The following is a 19,394-nucleotide window of genomic DNA, read 5'->3' as shown; positions in this document are numbered from 1 at the left end:
TGAAATAGAAGTTGGATGACCGTCTGACTGGAATGTACAAGAGGGAATTCCTTCCTCGGGGAGGAGTTGGTCAAATGACCTTCAAGGTGTCTTCCGAGTCTAAGGTTTCTGTGACTGTTCAGCTCGGTTAATTTGATATTTGAATATACCTAAATTGGTTTTGTAAAAAAAAAAAAAATTTTATTAGATAAATGGTTAATCAACCACATGGTCAAGTTTACAATATGTAAATTTTGGTAAAATGAGGAGTGGAAAATCAGGTTCAAAGCTGATAATCCAGATACTACCAACAGTTAGCGACACTTAACATCGAGGGAGAGGAGAGGTGTGTGTATGTGTGTGTGAGCTTCCAACGACGTGTCCTGGGCAAGTGACAGTTGTTAAGGACGGCGTAAAAGCTCTGACTTGTTATACTTCACACATACTTGCTCAGGCGATTTTTCACATCCAGCAGTACCATGCGCGCAAGCAAGGGCCTGCGCGTCTGGTTTTCACCAGGTTCCCGGAAGGCGCTTCGCGGTACCCGCGTCGCCCGCCACCGCTCAAGCGGGTAGCGGACCCGGGTGGCTAAAGCTGAAGGGGAACCAGCAGCCGGCCCGCCGCCCGGACCACCAGTCCCAGGGGCCCCCGCGGCACTGCGCACGCGCGCTGGCGTGGCGGCAGCGCCGCCGCAGGACGCAGAGGAGCCAACTAGCGAGTGGCGGCGGCGGCAGTGGCGGTGGCAGTTTGCGGCGAGGGCGACGGCTGTAAGGCCGAGCGACGGCCTAGCGGAGATCGCGGTGCCCACTTCCGCGTGATCTCTTGGTGAGTACGCGTTTCGAGTTCACCCACGCAGAGTACGCGGCTCCCCGCCTGGCGGCCGGGCTGCTCCGGCCTAGGGCCGCACGCTGCGCTTGACGGCCGGGCCGCCCATCCTGGCTGACCCCTGGGCCCTTCCCTGTGGTGTCTGGAGAAGTGAGGGAAGGAGGAGATACGGTTAGGCCCCGGGGAGAGCCGTGGTGGCGCGCAGGGGCCAGGGTGGCCTGGGGCCGACGACAGGGAGGGACGCGTGGGGGATGGGCTGGGAAGGGGCCGGAGGACCGCGGGGCAGTTTCGGGTGGAAGCCCGAGGCGAGCCACCAGGCTGGTAGGGAACTGAGTATAGGAGGCGAGAAGGAGGTGGAATGTATTCTGAGCGCCTCTGTGAAGATGTCGGCCTTCGGGGACTCTTGACAAGCTGGACTCAAGAGTTGGTCTTGAGTGGCTGCGCCCCCCGGCCACCGCAAACACACAGTGTATCTGGCATCTTTCCATTTGCCGTGGAGGTCAGGAAATGAGGGACTTTTGGTTGCTTCCATCTCCTTTTCTGCAAATTCACTTTTTATTGACTAGCAAAATGTAAATGGGTGAAATAAACAGGATTCTGTGTAAAAACCTGTGAAAAATCAGAGAGGCATGATGATATTCTGCTCAGATGAGAGCTAGGTGAAAGGAGGAACCAGTGTTTTTATTTAAAAACTTGTGACAAGAATCATCTTGAGCAAGACTTTGAACTAGAAAGGGCTTTTAACCTGGGATTCACCAGTTGGGGGACAGAATTCAGGGGATCCTTGAACTAGAATGGAGATTAAAATCCCATCTTTATTTTCATTATCTGATAACTGTAATTTATTCTTTTCATTATGAGTGTAGGCAATAAACCACAGTGGAATTAGAATTCGCAATGCCTGTGACTATGTCACCAGTAAAAATTACAGACTTTTAAAAATCATTTTTATGGTTGTTGCGGATATCTCCAGATATCATTTATGCTAATAATTTCTTCAAATTTATGGTATTATTAGACTTGTTAGATCTTATTATATTTAATGTGATAATAAAGCTACACATACATAGCCATATCAGGATTTTTAAACTGTTTTGCAAATAGTTCAGTGTAATTGTTTCCTTTTTTAATCTGATGTATTTAAATATGCATTTAAAACTGAGAAGGGATCTGTAGGTTTCATCGGACTACCCAACATCCATGGCACAAAAAGACTAAGGACTCCTGAAGAAGCAATAAGTTTTGGGGATCTTATTCGTCTGCCTGTAAGAATTTTTGAATCATTAGATAAGAAGGAAGACAGTGCAGATAGGATGATAATGTAGGTGAAAGAGGGAATTTTGTAATCAGAAAGTAAAAGAAAAGATTTGGCTGGGATCAGAGTAATAGTTTTAAAAGAGACTAGACCACATATATTTCATTCAGGGACTAGAGAATCAGCAAAATATCTGAGGAAAAAATAAGAGGAAAGAGAGAAGTGAATACTTTGGCCCTTAGGTTTTTGTATTAAGGCATTTCTAGTTCCGAGTAATTGAAGCCCTCTAAACCCTTGTGTAAGCCTGTGAAAGGTAATTTTAGTGTGTGCTGGTTTTCTTTAATCATGTAGATACTGTGGCTTAGAGAGGGGTATTCCAATTTTTCTGTCCTTAAGTGGAAAACCGCAGGATCTCTTAAGATGTATTTTCCTATTGCTTTTATTCTTCTTTTCATATATGATAGAAAGTAAATGTGCAGATGATACAGTTGAAGAATTGTCAAGTCATTTTCTTGAAATTTCATTTTAAATTCTTGCAGTTCAGCTTCATTTTGTCATCAGGCTTCTCACTGACAAATCATTCTTAACATTTTTTTCAGAATGTGTGACTTGAAATTTGCACCTGTTTATAAAGCACCTGTCATCATCTCTTGTGAAATATTTTTCCCCTCTAAAATAAAAGCAATAATGGAAAAGCACTATAGCAAACTTTTTCTGGAAAAAATAAAGGGAAGGGGGTATGAAATGCTGAATAAGAGTATTTTATGAAACAGATGTTGGTGCTGCAATAGTTTATACTTAACACACCATATTACAAACCACTACTTTGGAGAGATCTTGCCTGGTACTTTCTGTGTCTTTATACTGCCCCCTTTGTAATTCATTATTCCTATCTCTTTATTTTCTTTACAGTATATATATACCGGATATCATTATTTGTGAATTTCTTTATTATTTTGATTTTTGTCTCATTAGAATGTCAGGTATGTGAGAATAGGAACTTGGTCTTCAGTGCTGTGCTAGAGTAGTGTCTGGAACATAATAGGTACTCAGTAAATGCCGAATAAGTAAATTAATGAGTTAATTTATAAGAAGTAAGTTTTTTATTTCTAGGATTAAAACACATTCATTTTTAAAATCTTGGAAATGGTGGTATGCATGCTGGGTTGAATTTGAAGCTTTTCATTTTATATTTTTTAAAAGACAGGTAATTAATTCCCAAACACTGTGTGGTGCTTTTGTGAGCATTCAGTTTCATATGGGGACTAATTCTTAGTATATGCTGTCATGTAGGTTTGATTATCCTCAACTTTCTATAGTGATGTAATAAAAGGAAGGGTCTGTGGGTGAAGTTCTTATTTTGCTAAGGCTCTTTTGTTGTATGGTCCTAGTTTGGTGTAAGTGACACTGCATTTTTCACATCAGATTGACCCAAAAAAAATTTATGTCATGAAATATGATAGTAGGTGATATTTTTTGACACCTTCATACAATTGATCTTCTCCATAGAACTTACTTTCCACATAGTAGGTAATACTGGTTGTGTAGAGAAGGTATGAAACTTCCCCAAAGTCATAACAAATCAAGAATAGCATGAATAAGAATTCCTACCTTAGGACCTCTGTTGTATCTATGATCTATGTATATATCTCTTACAGAATTTACTTTGTGAACATATTCAATAGGTTGTGAGGGAGATGTGAAAGTGCAGTTGTACCAACTGCACAGATGAGGCCCATCAGTCTACACACTTTGGGCTGGAATGGTGTCTCATTGCTTGTTATCTGGAGTCAGGGCTGAGGCTGGATTTCCTTCCACTTGAGTCCTCATCATAATGACATCAAAGGGAAGGCAGCTGAGTGCCAGTGAAAAGCCCAAGGTGTTCGTTGTGTCAAGTTGTCTGGGTTCAAGCATTTGGTCACCTATGTATCAGCCTTGTGACCTGAGATGAGCCACTCAGCATCTCCCTGCATCTCTTTTTCTGGTAGACATAGAGGCAGAAGAAAGCAAATGCTGTAGAAATGTTAGTGTGAACTCCGATCTTTAAATTCTCTTTGGGGTATTTATGCCCAGATTGACAAAAAAAATTTAATGTTTGACAGTGTCAAATATTAGTGAAGATGTGGTTGAAAATGGTAATTTAGAAACTGCTAGTGGAGTTCAAGTTGGTGCAGTTGCCTTGAGAGACACTATTTGCAGTGCTTGTAAAGTTGAAAATGGGCATTCCCTACCTTAGAATTTCACAGTGTCTGGAAGACAATAAGAATGGGATGATGTGGCAAAGGGGATGATACCTATTTTTTGTGAAGACTAGAAGCAACTATGACAGTGTTAGCTGTTAATTCTGGGAGGCAGAAAACAAGTGCTAAATCATTCTTTGCAACTTTCTCTATTTTCTGTTGATTTTGTTTTTTTGAATCTATAACTTTTTTTTTTTTTTTGAGAGGGCATCTCTCATATTTATTGATCAAATGGTTGTTAACAACAATAAAATTCAGTATAGGGGGGTCAATGCTCAATGTACAATCATTAATCCATCTCAAGCCTAACTCTCGTCAGTCTCCAATCTTCTGAAGCATAATGAACAAGTTCTTACATGGTGAACGAATTCTTACATAGTGAATAAATTCTTACATGGTGAACAGTACAAGGGCATTCATCACAGAAACTTTTGGTTTTGATCACGCATCATGAACTATAAACAATCAGGTCAAATATGAATATTCGTTTGATTTTTATACTTGATTTATATGTTGATCCCACATTTCTCCCTTTATTATTATTATTTTTATTTTTAATAAAATGCTGAAGTGGTAGGTAGATGCAAGTTGAATCTATAACTTTTAAATACTGTTTTCGAACTCTGAAAAATTGTAAGCCTACAGAAGAGCTGCAGGAGTACAATAAACACCCATATATTCTTCATCTAGATTGGATAATTATTAAAACTTTGCTTTTTGTGCAAGTAGACATTTTTTGCTCAATCATTTGTGAGTTAGGTATAGATATCATGAGGACACTTTATCCCCAATACTTCAGTCTATATTTCCCAAGAACACGGACTTTCTTCTACATACCTGCAATTCTGTTGACACCCTGAAGAAATTTAACATGGATGTAATATTATTTAGTGTGTAGTACATATCCAGATTTCTTCAGGTATTCTCATATTAGTCATTTATCATTGAACCCCCATCTCAAGCAGTGAGTTAGATAGGATTAAATTTGGTAATAATACATGGGAAGAGTCAGGAACATGACTTTCATTGGACATTTCCTTAGTTTTTAAATTTTTGTTATTGACCCAAGATTCAACCAAGGATTTTGCATTTAGTTGCCTGTTTTAATCTGGACCTGTTTTCCAGCCTTTTTTTTAGTCTCATGACAGTAAGCGTTCAGACCAGCTGCTTTGTAGGATGCCTCTCAGTTTGGATTTGCCTGAACGTTTCTTTGTGATCAGATAAGGTGAAACACTGCTGTCTGGAATGCTACCTAGGTGATTTTAGGTCTGTCTCAATGTAGCACATCAGAGGCACAAGATGTCAGTTTCATTATTGGTGTAAATTTGATCATTTGAATAACGTAATGTTTCCTAGATTTACATTATAAAGGCACTGTTTTTCCTTTGTAATTAATAAGTAATATGTAGGATGATAATTTTTTAAAACCTCTACAAGTCATGAGTTGTTAATAGAGGTACCAGTATAAAAAGTCAAGAATCCATAGACTGGAGATCTTATTACTAAATGGGAGAATGGGAAATCAGGGAGTGCTGTGTGGAGGAGATGGCATTTGAACTGGACCATAACTCACAGATGTAATTGGCTCTAGGGGTATTGGAGAAGGGCTCCAGATGAAGGGAACAACTTGAACAAAGACAAGAACGGAGGAATTTGTAAATCAAACAGAACATCCCAGTCATTTTTTTCTTTCCTTGTTTTTTTTTTTTGCTAGTGTGTCAGGCCTGTGAATGGACAAAAATGGGAGAAAAAGTTATAAAGGTAGCTTGAATGAAGAAAGGCTGACAAGTCTAGTCTGTCTAGGTGATAGTATGTGACCGTGGGCCTCCAGGTGGATCCTTCCCTTCCTAGAGCCCACTGTGGTGAAACTGCCCACAGGGAACCTGAAATCAGTATCTGAGTAAGAACCAGAGAGGCAGCTTGGGGAAATGAGAAGAGTATGTGTGCACTGTGGAGTCAGACAAAGGTTATTTTGAATTTCTTCTCTGCTGCATAATAGCAGAATGATTAGGCAGTAAGTTGTTTGACTTCTAATCTTGTTTCCTCTTTTATAAAATGGAGGTGATAGGATTAATTTTTTTAAACTTTTATCTTTCATCTCAATTTTATTCTCATTATATAAATGATGGAAGTTCATTGTTTACAAAGTGAAAAAAATTAAAATTACTCAAACTCAACATCCAGATCTTTTTTAAATGTATGAATATAAGCATAATTCTGTATTTACCAAATACCCCACTAGTTATACTGTCTTGAACTTGCTTTCTCCTCTCAACAATTTGTCTTGAAAAGGCCTGTGTTCTTGTGTTAGTCATTTATCATTAAACCCCCATCTCAAGCAGTGAGTTAGATAGGATTAAATTTAGTAATAATACATGGAAAGAGTAAGGAACATGATTTTCATTGAATAATTGTTGGTTGTCTTTTGGTGCTCCAACTCTCAAGCTACTTTCACTCTTTTCGACCTTGGTATCAAATCCCTGACTTTAAAACAAGCTCCACTTTTCTGATGCCTTCTTGGCCACCGCCATGCTGTCACTTCTCACTTCACCCACTTGGCTCCACTGTAGGGTTTGTAAGCTGTTTTGAAATGATAGCACAGAGCACTTATCACCTTACAAGGTGATGCGGTCCGTTAATGGCATTCTGGAAATTACAACATGTTAAATTAGTTTATTTGGAAAAATTATCCCCAAAATTATGGAAAATAAAGGGAGAAAGTGGATTTATTCCTAATGGTAGACATTTCACTTCAAAAAAAATTTTCAGGAATGAGTATATTGGGGAGAGTTGGTTACATACACACATTATTATATTACATTTGAACTGCCTGAATTTGTGTTTACATAGAATTATTTTTGTTTGTAAGTCAAGTAATCCTAGTCAAGCAGTTTCATTTGTAAAGGACCAATTATTTCTGTATTGTGTACACATTTGAGAAGAAGCTTTAGGCACTGAGCATATTTCTGGTTTTTTTAATTGTAGTTAATTAAGATTTCCTTCTTTATGCCTACCTATATTCTCTGAGTTTTTGGAATGTTTCAATATGTATTATGATTTTGTAAAAACATTTTCAGAAGGGAAGCTTTTCATTGTTCCTAAGCTGAGACCCAGTTTTGAACTCTGCAGTAGAGTGATCAGAAGTGGTGAATATTTGTCGATACTTCATGTTCTCATATTTAATATATGTAAATGAGTGGTTGAGCAGATGTTTAAAAAAAACTTACAAATTTTCTAGGGGGCTCTTTAATGTCTTTTTTTTTCTTTTTTTGAAGTTTGAAGATGCATCATTTAACTGGTAAGTATTTATATCTGAAAGGAAGGTGTAACTTAACGCCAGCTCTGTGGTTACATATATATATCAAGCCAAAATTGTCCTTGCATGCACCATTTTTGTAAGCTATTTTTTTAAGGCTTTAAGCATAGTGTTGTAACAGGCAAGAATTCAACAGGCATACTGTTGAAAACAGGCAAGATGCCGGCTCATTAATCTGAGATGTCGGTCTGAAAAGGTGCTTGCTTGGTCTTGCTCCCATGTGACGCCAATACACCCACGCTGGAGACTAGCGAGAAGCATGTCGGCAGACATACTCAATTTTTTGCCCTTTTTTCTCTTACTAATTTCTGTGTTCAGTTTATTTTCTGTGAATCTTTGAAAGGATCAAAATTGGAAAATTAAAAAAAAAAGTAGTCAAAGGATGTTAATTAGCCTCATTTTCTTCTGTCAGGATCAGAGTAAAGTTTTCTTCCTAAGCAATCTTAATTTTATCCAAATAAAGTTTTTAGGACTTAGGCAAACTCATCTGTTTTCAACCCACAATGAACTGTCTCCTTTCACTTTCTCATGCAGAACTCTGATCCATCTCCTGATTTTACTTCCATTATTTGTAAATCCTGACTACCTGACAAAAATACATTAGGTCTGAAAGTCATAGCACTTAAGGCAGAATTGCAAATGTTTACAAATACAAATTTCTGTACCAGAAAGCTTAGAAAAGGTGAATTTTTTGGCAGAATATATTTAATCTATACTATCTTTAGTTCCTCTTTGATTCCTCTAAAACAAAATGCTTCTTAATATCTAGCTGTTCAAGATGGTGATGGGCCAATTTGGATTCTGATGAAAAGTCACTTATTAAACCTTCCTGAGTAAGTTTCTCTTCCATCATTTCCAAACATTATCATAATGATAATAGCTTTGATGATGAAAAAATTGAGTTTTTTCCCTTTTTTTAGACATATGTAAACCATTTAGAGTTATGAATTGTATAATTCTAAGGAGGAATCTTAGTGATTGATTTCTTTTTGAAAAGCTATTTTAACTAACTAGATAATTTTTTTCCTTTTCTTTTTTTGTGGTCTAAGAGGTTCCTTTTAGGTAGGACACAGTCAATGATTATAATGCTGTTTGAAGTTTGATAATAAATATTTACAATTTTATGAAACATCATTCTAGTAAACGTGAGGAAATGGACATGACAGCTTGCTGTCTACGTGCTTTCCTTAATTTTGAGGGTGGACGCTTGGTTCTTCAAACAGGCTTTACCAGTATTACAGCTCAGCAAAAATGCAGCTGAAGCTCAAAGTTCTCTTTCTGCTCCTCTATTTGGTTGTTTTGTACACTGTATTTGTGGAAGAAGCTAAGTTTATCCCCGGGACCAAAGCTTCCTCAAAGTATGTGGGTGGTGAAATCTTCCTCTGAAAAGTTTGCAGAGAGTTCTAAGGAATTTTGTTTTTGCCTTAGTTATTTGGTTTATCTTATTTCCAAATTTATATATGTCTTAGTCGTCATTAGAGATTGTTGAATAGGAGGAAATTAGGTTTGGCATTATTTAATTTCAGACTAATAAAATTAATGGAGGTTTATCTAACTGAAAATTCCTTATACTCACCCATTTCCTAGATTCGGTGGATTTTTTGAATTACCTATTGCCTCTGGGAAATGAAGGGATATAATTTTAATGCCATTGCAGTTTTGCCTATTGGTGTGTAGCTTGTTATTGTTGAACTATGTCTGGATGTTAAGTACTATGTCATTTTTGTTGCACTTGAAATTTTTCATGGAATTTGGTCCTGAGTGTTTAAATAATTGCACCTAACAGATCTTTCATTGGACAAGATCTTAGTGCTGAATTTTTATTATGTTTTCCTTTTTTTTATTACTAAAGTAGTAAATGTTCTTTGTTTAAAAAAAAAACTCAAAACAATGCAAAAAAATGGAAGCATTTCTTACCTGCATATATATGCACATACTGTATGACTGGATTTTTTTCCCCCAAAATTCCAAAAAATTATAGTTGACACATGTGCTTGCTAAGTGCTCTACATTTATTAATCCATTAAACTCTTACAACATACCCAAGAAGTAAGTTCTATTTTATACTTTTTGCATACGAAGAAACTGTGGCAGAGGTAACTACTAAAGGTTGCACAGTTAATGAGTGGCAGAGCTGAGAACTAAGGCCAGGTAGTCTTGCTATAAGGTTTGTGTTTTAACTCTTGTACTGCCTCTGGGATCCTGCCATGCGCATTATTCTGCAGTTTTCTCTTTTCACTTACTAGTACATAATGAACATCTTTCCATGTGCCTTTATCTCCTTAATTACATAATATTCATGGTAGGACTGTACTAAAACTTACTTAATGTCTTTGGAACTTAATCTTGTTTAATATTGCCAATCCCATTAGTAATGATTTCAAGTAATATCTTAAAAAGTCAAGGTTTTTAAACTGGAATAGTGAGGATACATTAATTTTTACTAAGTAATGCATGTTAGCTCTCCAAGTCTTAATCTCTCAGTCAAGTTGTGTAATAAAATTTGAGTTTAACCCAAGAGCCATTTGTTGTGCATGGATTTCACTATTTTTGTGGTTTGTCTTCTTTAGCTGTGGAAAATCAGTAGCATGTTGTGGCTAAAATTGACATCAGTTTGGATTTTATTTATATTTGGTAGATCTGGAATTTTGGTGTTATTAACAAGAAGTCTGTCATAATGTAAATTTGAGTTCTGAATACTGTCTGGCTTTATCTTGCTTGTATCTTCAAAATAGTGTGCCTTTCAGTTCTCTATACTTGTGCCAGGATTAGTTGGTACTAAGTACATTCTTTTTTCTACAATGTTTCACTCTTGTTTCAAATATACCAAGTAAAGATAGTAAGTATTGCTTATTTCCATTTTTTTTCCCTCATGGGTACTTATTTCTTCATTGTGAGGAAATACCTTTTTAGTACATTAATAATTACTTCAAACATACTCACTGGAAAGTTAGTAGATTTTTCAACTTAAATTTAGTTACAATTCTTTAATCATTTTGGAACTGAGTTAGCCCCAGCTTAGCTGATTCCTAACTGCAGCATTACTTTGCTCTTTGTCATTCAGCCATTTATTTATTCATTTTATAATAAATTCAAACACTTAATCAGCACCTGCTAAATGCCAGTCCCTTTGCTAAGTAGTGGGGATACTAAGATGACTATGTCCCCACTTCATGGAACTTGAAATTTTGTTGAGAAAACAACGTTTTTTTTTTGTTGTTGTTGTTGTTTTAGATAATTATTTTTTATTGAAGGGTAGTTGACACACAGTATTACATTAGTTTCAGGTGTACAACACAGTGATTGAGCATTTATATACATGATAATTGTAGGTACCAGCTATCACCATACCAAGTTGTTACAATATTTTGACTATATTCCTTATGCTATACATTACATCCCGGTTACTTATTTATTTTACAATTGGAAGTGTGTACTTTTTTTTTTTTGAGAGGGTATCTCTCATATTTATTGATCAAATGGTTGTTAACAACAATAGAATTCTGTATAGGGGGGTCAATGCTCAATGCACAATCCTTAATCCACCCCAAGCCTAATTTTCGTCAGTCTCCAATCTTCTGAAGCATAACGAACAAATTCTTACATGGAGAACAAATTCTTACATAGTGAATAAGTTACATGGTGAACATTACAAGGGCAGTCATCACAGAAGCTTTCGGTTTTGCTCATGCATTATGAACTATAAACAGTCAGTTCAAATATGAATATTCATTTGATTTTTATACTTGATTTATATGTGGATACCACATTTCTCTCTCTATTATTATTATTTTTAATAAAATCCTGAAGTGGTAGGTAGATACAAGATAAAGGTAGAAAACATAGTTTAGTGTTGTAAGAGAGCAAATGTAGATGGTCAGGTATGTGCCTGTAGACTATGTGTTAATCCAAGCTAGACAAGGGCAATAAAACATTCACGTATGCAGAAGATTTCTCTCAGAACGGGGGGTGGGGGAAGGTTCTAAGTCTCACCTCTGTTGATCCCCAATTTCTCACCTGATGGCCCCCCTGCGACTGTGCCTGTCTTAGGTTGTTCCTCCCTTGAGGAATCTTACCCGTCTCTGGCTAACCTGTCATCTTCCTGGGCCATACAGGGAAATGTTAAGTTGGTAAGTGAGAGAGAAGCCTTATTGTTTGAAAAGGTTAGCTTTTTACTTCTTTGCATATTTATGCCCTGTGGCTTCTATGCCCAGCATTTGTCATGAGGTGTCTTTACCACTTGGAAGAATTATGATACTCGGTAAATTCGATATGTGGCACGAATAAGGGTTGTAATTAGGAAGGAAGAAGAAAAGCTATAGAAGTAGCAGGCGGAAGAAAACCTGGGAAGATTGATTATTTCTTTGACATATCTTCTTGTAGAGTAACTTCAGCATGTATAGGTTTTAAACTACTAATTAAATTGCGCACACACATTAACATAATAGGAGCACAGTTACATAACCAAAGCATACCTGTAATTACCAGCCATCTCCAGTGGAACCAAGAAAACCAGTTAGGCACCTTAGGCATTTGTGAAAACTTATCTATGATATGGTGGATATTGTCCAACTGAACTTGAACAGTCTGAGAGAAATCAGACAAATTAAAACAACCCATTCCTGGGGACCTTTCGCATCCCATATGTTCTTTTAACAGTAAATAGTCTGTAGTTGTAAGATTTTGGAGCGCTACAATTTGCACTTCTCCTAATTCTTGGTTGAGTTCCAACAGTATAGATCCAGTCAAATTTGTTGTTTTACTGTATGCACAGGCCAGCTTAGATATCTCCTTCTTCATTCCCATGGCAAGTCCAGGAACTGGTGGGATGAGTGCATCTACACCTATAGCAGTGCGTGGATCTTTGTTGGGGTTTTTTGATGATCATCATCTGGCATGAGTCTTCCCGAGAGTCCTGATGTTGGAAATTCTTTTTCACATCGTATCTTAGTTCATTTTCTGGGTAGGCAAATTAGGCTTTGATTCTCTGTATAAACACAAACAGACCCTTTGCCTACACTTTTATATGCCCTTTATATCATTGTGTAGAACTCATTGGAGGTCACCACACAGGAACTGCTTTTTTTTTTTTTTTATCATCAATCTACACTTACATGATGAATATTTTGTTTACTAGGCTCTCCCCTATACCAGGTCCCCCCTATATACCCCTTTACAGTCACTGTCCATCAGTGTAGCAAAATGTTGTAGAATCACTACTTGTCTTCTCTGTGTTGTACAGCCCTCCCCTTTCTCCCACCCCCCCATGCATGGTAATCTTAATACCCCTCTTTCCCCCCCACTTATCCCTCCCTACCCACCCATCCTCCCCAGTCCCTTTCCCTTTGGTACCTGTTAGTCCATTCTTGAGTTCTGTGATTCTGCTGCTATTTTGTTCCTTCAGTTTTTCCTTTGTTCTTATACTCCACAGATGAGTGAAATCATTTGGTATTTCTCTTTCTCCGCTTGGCTTGTTTCACTGAGCATAATACCCTTCAGCTCCATCCATGTTGCTGCAAATGGTAGGATTTGCCCTTTTATGGCTGAGTAGTATTCCATTGTGTATATGTACCACATCTTCTTTATTCATCTATCAATGAACATTTAGGTTGCTTCCAATTCTTGGCTATTGTAAATAGTGCTGTGATAAACATAGGGGTGCATTGGTCTTTCTCATACTTGATTGCTGCATTCTTAGGGTAAATTCCTAGAAGTGCAATTCCTGGGTCAAATGGTATGTCTGTTTTGAGCATTTTGATGTACCTCCATACTGCTTTCCACAATGGTTGAACTAATTTACATTCCCACCAGCAGTGTAGGAGGGTTCCCCTTTCTCCACAGCCTCGTCAACATTTGTTGTTGTTTGTCTTTTGGATGGCAGCCATCCTTACTGGTGTGAGGTGATACCTCATTGTAGTTTTAATATGCATTTCTCTGATAATTAGCGATGTGGAGCATCTTTTCATGTGTCTGTTGGCCATCTGTATTTCTTTTTTGGAGAACTGTCTGTTCAGTTCCTCTGCCCATTTTTTAATTGGGTTATTTGTTTTTTGTTTGTTGAGGCGTGTGAGCTCTTTATATATTCTGGACGTCAAGCCTTTATCGGATGTGTCATTTTCAAATATATTTTCCCATACTGTAGGGTTCCTTTTTGTTCTATTGATGGTGTCTTTTGCTGTACAGAAGCTTTTCAGCTTAATATAGTCCCACTTGTTCATTTTTGCTGTTGTTTTCCTTGCCCGGGGAGATATGTTCAAGAAGAGGTCACTCATGTTTATGTCTAAGAGGTTTTTGCCTATGTTTTTTTCCAAGAGTTTAATGGTTTCATGACTTACATTCAGGTCTTTGATCCATTTTGAGTTTACTTTTGTATATGGGGTTAGGAGAAAACAACATTTTGTTGCAAACAGTATAAAATGCTGTGATAAAAATTAGCCCAAATGAGAAATATTTGAGTCAAGAGAATGGACAGTAAAGGCTACTGGGTTTGAGCTGGTCCCTGTTGCCTCAGTGGGATTTAACTGGCCAATGAAAGGAGTGGCCAAAGGGTTCTAAATGGAGGGTGTATAGAAATCTCATCTGTAAAAACCACTCAAAATTGTCACTAGAATGTCACATGTCCCTGTGAGAATGTGGGCCCCTCAAGAACAGACTTTACTTGTTTTATTCATTAGTGCCTAGCACATTGTAGGTGTTTGATGAACATTTGTGGAATGAATGAGGGAAGGAAGTGTGTTAAATAAAGTTTACTTTGCTTGTCTGTCCATTTTTTGGAAAGAGATGAGATTAGTATTTTTAATGGCTGACAAGTTTTAGGTCATATAATTTAACAAAACATTATAAAATGAGTAAGTAATTGTTTCTGCATGGAAGGATATAAATCTTGTAAGGGGAAACACATGTAGACAAATCCTTGTAATTCAACATAATTGTTAAAATATTTTTAAAAATATTTGCAACACCCTTCTTATATGGATTGGTTTGATCCTTGAAAATTGGTGGGTAATTAAGTCCTCAAATTTAAATTATTTGATTTATATAATATAGGAGCTAACATTTTGGTAGGTCATTAAAAAATGGCAATCATGTCTTTTTTCGCTCTAGCACATTAATACGAATATTACATAAATACTATGAGGAAAAGTGCCTATATTATGAACAAAAAATTAAGTGACAGTTCTGTCTAGGGGTAGGTATCAGTGCATAAAAATGTTTCCCATGCTTAATCCTTGAGTAATGTCATGATTTTTCCCAAATCTGCATACTACTTGTACTGTTATTTTGATTTATGAACACACTAAAAATATTTTTAAAGAAACGTTTACTACCATAATGCAAGGCTAAACATTTCTTACCCTATTTAAAAAGCAACTTAACTCCAGTATAAACAAAACAATGGTATAAAACCTAGCTAGCTACTGTTTGCAGAAGATGCTGAGTTTGAAGCCTGCTATCCATTAATGAGAAGAAAATAGCAAGTGTTAGAGAAGTGTTGAAGACAAATTGGCACCTTGCTTAGACTTGCTCCATGATGTAAATAGAAGGAATGAAAGCAACTTTAAAACAGAGTAACTTCCCACTTAGTCATTCAGTGATATTTAGTGTCATAGAGGAGGAAAGGCTGCTTTCTGTTTGTTGGTGGGAGCTGTTCCCCTAGAAAGAAGACATTTGGACACTGGAACTTAAGGATAAATCTGAGTTCATTTGAAAAGCAGGATACGGGTCTCTTAGGTGATATAATAGCATCTGCAAATATTGGAGACTTATAGTATGGCAACAATGTCTGACTTTGGGGACGTGGAGGAAAGGTGAAAGAGGAGATAGAATGTGTAAAAAGAGGGATTTATAGGATTTACCCATAGTAATTCTTTTTAAATTTTCATTATATCATTTCTTTTATAGAATGAGGGAATTTAGGTTATTTATTTAGTCCTGAAGTCTAGCTGAACTTGACCTTCTCAGATAGTTTAAAACTATTAAAGAAAGGGGGAGTTGTCCAGATAGTGACTTAAATATTAATGGTTGTTAAAAGCAGCAGAGTGATTAGAAGAAGTGACCTTGCCATAAATTAAAGTACTCACACATAGTATAGTGGTTAAAAGCCGTGTGAGCCAGATACACCTGGATTCTAGTCTCAGCTTTGCCAGTTGTTAATTTGGCCTTGAGCAAGTAACTTAATTTCCTCAATTTCTGTAGAATGTGGATAAGAATGTCTACCTTTCAGGAGTGTTTCACAGACTAAATGAAAATATCCATGTAAAGCACCCCTTTTCATGCCTAGTATATGACAAGCCTGAAATGTGTGATAGTTACTATTTTTATTTCCTAAGCACCCATATATTTTACTGCAGTCAGTCAGTTAAAACTCTTTCATTTAACCATTTCTATTTATAATGGCTTTTTAAAAAGTTAGCCTTTTTAAAAAGTGGAAATTGATGTAAAAACTGGCTTTTCTTAAATAATTCTGTCTAGGAAATATATTTGCCTTTCTTCAGTTGACCAGGAATGTAGCTATGGAAATTTTGTCTTACAGAGTTTTTGTATTTTATTTTTGATCAAAGTGGACTGAAAACAATTTTTTAGTGAGATAGTTTAAACACTACAGTGTGTTACCAGATGTTAATGGATTCTGGAACATCATATGGTAGTAATTCTTTTCCTAGATGGTGGTGTTAGAGGTGGGGATAAATTAGTGTTCAAATGCTTCTCTTAAGTGTGTATACTTTTCCTTACTGAAAAAAAGTGTTTAGTTGGATGCTTGGATTTATTTTTTATTTTTTATGAAGATATCATTGATGTGCACTCTTATGAAGGCTTCATATGAAAAACATTGTGGTTACTACATTCACCCAAACTATCAAGTCCCCCCCATACCCCATTGAAGTCACTGTCCATCAGTGTAGTAAGATGCCACAGAGTCATTACTTGTCTTCTCTGTGCTACACTCTCTTCCCTGTGATCCCCCTGCACACCGTGTGCACCAATCATGATACCCCACAATCCCCTTCTCCTTCCCTCACCCCTCCCCTTTGATAACCGCTAGTCCCTTCCTGGAGTTTGTGAGTCTGCTGCTGTTTTGTTCCTTCAGTTTTGCTTCGTTGTTATACTCCACAAATGAGGGAAATCATTTGATACTTGTCTTTCTCCGCCTGGCTTATTTCGCTGAGCATTATACCCTCTAGCTCCATCCATGTTGTTGCAATGGTAGAATTTGTTATCTTCTGATGGTTGAATAATATTCCAGGATGCTTGGATTTAGAAGTATATTATTATAATTTAAAAAATTTAAATAGACTTTAAAATAAAGAACAGTTTAAGATTTACAGAAAAATTGAGACAGTAGTACACAGAGTTCCCATATACATAGCACCAAGTTGCCCCTATTACTAACATCTTACATTATTAGTACAGTATATTTGTTACAATTAGTGATCTGGTACTGATACATTATTATTAACTAAAGTTCATACTTTATTCAGATTTCCTTAGTTTTTACCTTTCTGTGTTCCAAGATCTGTTCCAGGGTCCCTTTGAGAATACCATATTACATTTAGTTGTCATCCATGAAATTTTTAATTGGATCATCTTATATTATACACATTAACTTATTTGCAAAGGATGCTTTATTCTCAAATTTCAAAGCCATACTTGTGTCTGGCATGTTATTAAAAACCCTTCAATTGAAGATAGTTGGCCTTTAATTTCACTTTTAATAAGTCTTTTATAAGTTTTATAGGTTTCATAATGTTAGCAAGTAGTCTATCTTACCTCTTTGATACTTCCCACTTACTGCATGGAAAGGATCATATTGGTCATTTCTGTCTTATGATAGACATGGAGTCTATCTCACTTTGACCTAGTGAAATGATGAAAATTACCCTACCTTTTAAGTGAGGAGAATAATGCTTTGTTATATTGGGCAGTCATTTACACTTTAAGTCATCTCATGTGAGCTGTACAGTTTAGTGTGTGAGGTAGATAAGGACGTATTATTCCAATTTTGAAGATGTGTAAACAGAAACTTAGGTGAAGTGACTAGTCACAGATTACATTGCTGGTAGGAGTCACAGCCCTATGTTAAGTGCCTCAAATCTTCTAAACCCAGTTTTGGTATTCTTTCTGCTGTGGTGTTTGAAGTAGTCTCTATGTAAAATAAGAAAGTAGTACATGGTCATCTCTCATTGACTGTCTTACAGAGTTGTTTATTAGATTAATAAAGAGATGGTTAGTTTGATTACTTGAAGTCTAGCTATTTACTTACAATTTAGAACTATTAGATGCATACTAACTTGGGGTGCCTTTAATTAGAAATTTTCAACAGACAAAACATTAAATGTGATTCTCATCCTATAAAATGTTTGAAGTAATTTTTTCCTACTTTAGAGTCCTTCTCTTGAGTCACAGAAGTTTGTTCAGGCATAGTCACTAATATTTGTAATATATGTATCCTCCTTGGAACTTTTAATGTATTTCCAATTCACATATATCACTTTATTAAGCTGTGCTTCCTGTCCATGCTCTCTGTTAGAGTAGGTATACTTGCTTATTAGGAGTTGGCAAACTTTGTGAAGGGCAAGATAGTAGATATTTTAGGTTTTGTGAGCTCTGAGGACACTGGAGGACTCTGGCAAATGTCCAACACTGCCATTGTGGCATGAAAGCAGTCACAATATAATAAATAAATAAATGGGCATGTCTGTGTACCAATACATATTTTTATTTATTTATCTGGTATCATTAATATACACTTACATGAACAAAATTGTGGTTACTAGATTGCCCCATCCTCAAGTTCCCCCCACATACCCCATTTCAGTCACTGTCAATCAGTGTAGTAAGATGCTATAGAATCACTACTTGTCTTCTCTGGGCTATACTGCCTTCCCCTTACCTACCCCTCTACATTATGTGTGCTAATCATAATGCCCCTTTTTCCCCTTATCCCTCCCTTCCCACCCATCTACCCAGTTCCTTTCCCTTTGTTAACTGTTAGTCCATTCTTGGGTTCTGTGAGTCTGCTGCTGTTTTGTTCCTTCAGTTTTTTCTTTGTTCTTATACTCCACAGATGAATGAAATCATTTGATACTTGTCTTTCTCTGCCTGGCTTATTTCACTAAGCATAATACCCTCTAGCTCCATCCATGTTGTTGCAAATGGTAGGATTTATTTTCTTCTTACGGCTGAATAATATTCCATTGTGTATATATACCACATCTTCTTTATCCATTCATCTACTGATGGACACTTAGGTTGCTTCCATTTCTTGGCTATTGTATATAGTGCTGTGATAAACATAGGGGTGCATATGCCTTTTTTCAAACTGGGCTGCTGCATTTTTAGGGTAAATTCCTAGAAATAGAATTCCTGGGTCTAATGGTATTTCTATTTTTAGTTTTTTGAGGAACCTCCATACTGCTTCCCACAATGGTTGAACTAATTTACATTCCCACCAGCAGTGTATGAGGGTTCCCCTTTCTCCACATCCTCGCCAACATTTGTTGTTGTTTGTCTTTTGGATGTTGGCCATCCTAACTGGTGTGAGGTGATACCTCGTTGTGGTTTTAATTTGCATTTCTCTGATGATTAGTGATGTGGAGCATCTTTTCATGTGTCTGTTGGCCATCTGAATTTCTTCTTTGGAGAAATGTCTGTTCAGCTCCTCTGTCCATTTTTTAATTGGCTTATTTGCTTTTTGTTTGTTGAGGTGTGTGAGCTCTTTATATAATTTGGATGTCAACCCCTTATCAGATATGTCATTTATGTATACTCCCATACTGTA

General features: G+C 36.9%; 1 protein-coding gene across 11 annotated transcripts in view; it reads left to right on the top strand.

The window, feature by feature from the left end:
- The first annotated feature begins 651 nt into the window (after nt 1-651).
- Nucleotides 652-19,394, top strand: part of GAPVD1 (GTPase activating protein and VPS9 domains 1) — a 77,341-nt gene continuing 58,598 nt past the window's right edge. For 8 of the 11 annotated variants that reach the window (XM_073224566.1, XM_073224549.1, XM_073224557.1 and 5 more), the window contains exon 1: nt 657-804. The gene's annotated coding sequence lies outside the window, so the exon portion shown is untranslated. Of the gene's footprint in view, nt 805-830; nt 976-19,394 lie in introns of those variants that run through there. The other 3 variants (XM_073224572.1, XM_073224567.1, XM_073224537.1) reach the window with 3 other exon arrangements.

This window comes from Manis javanica, chromosome 2 (assembly GCF_040802235.1).
Source record: "Manis javanica isolate MJ-LG chromosome 2, MJ_LKY, whole genome shotgun sequence".
Taxonomy (NCBI): Eukaryota; Metazoa; Chordata; class Mammalia; order Pholidota; family Manidae; genus Manis; species Manis javanica.
The sequence above is the reverse complement of the archived record's forward strand: the minus strand, read 5'-3'. Positions and strand labels throughout refer to the sequence as shown.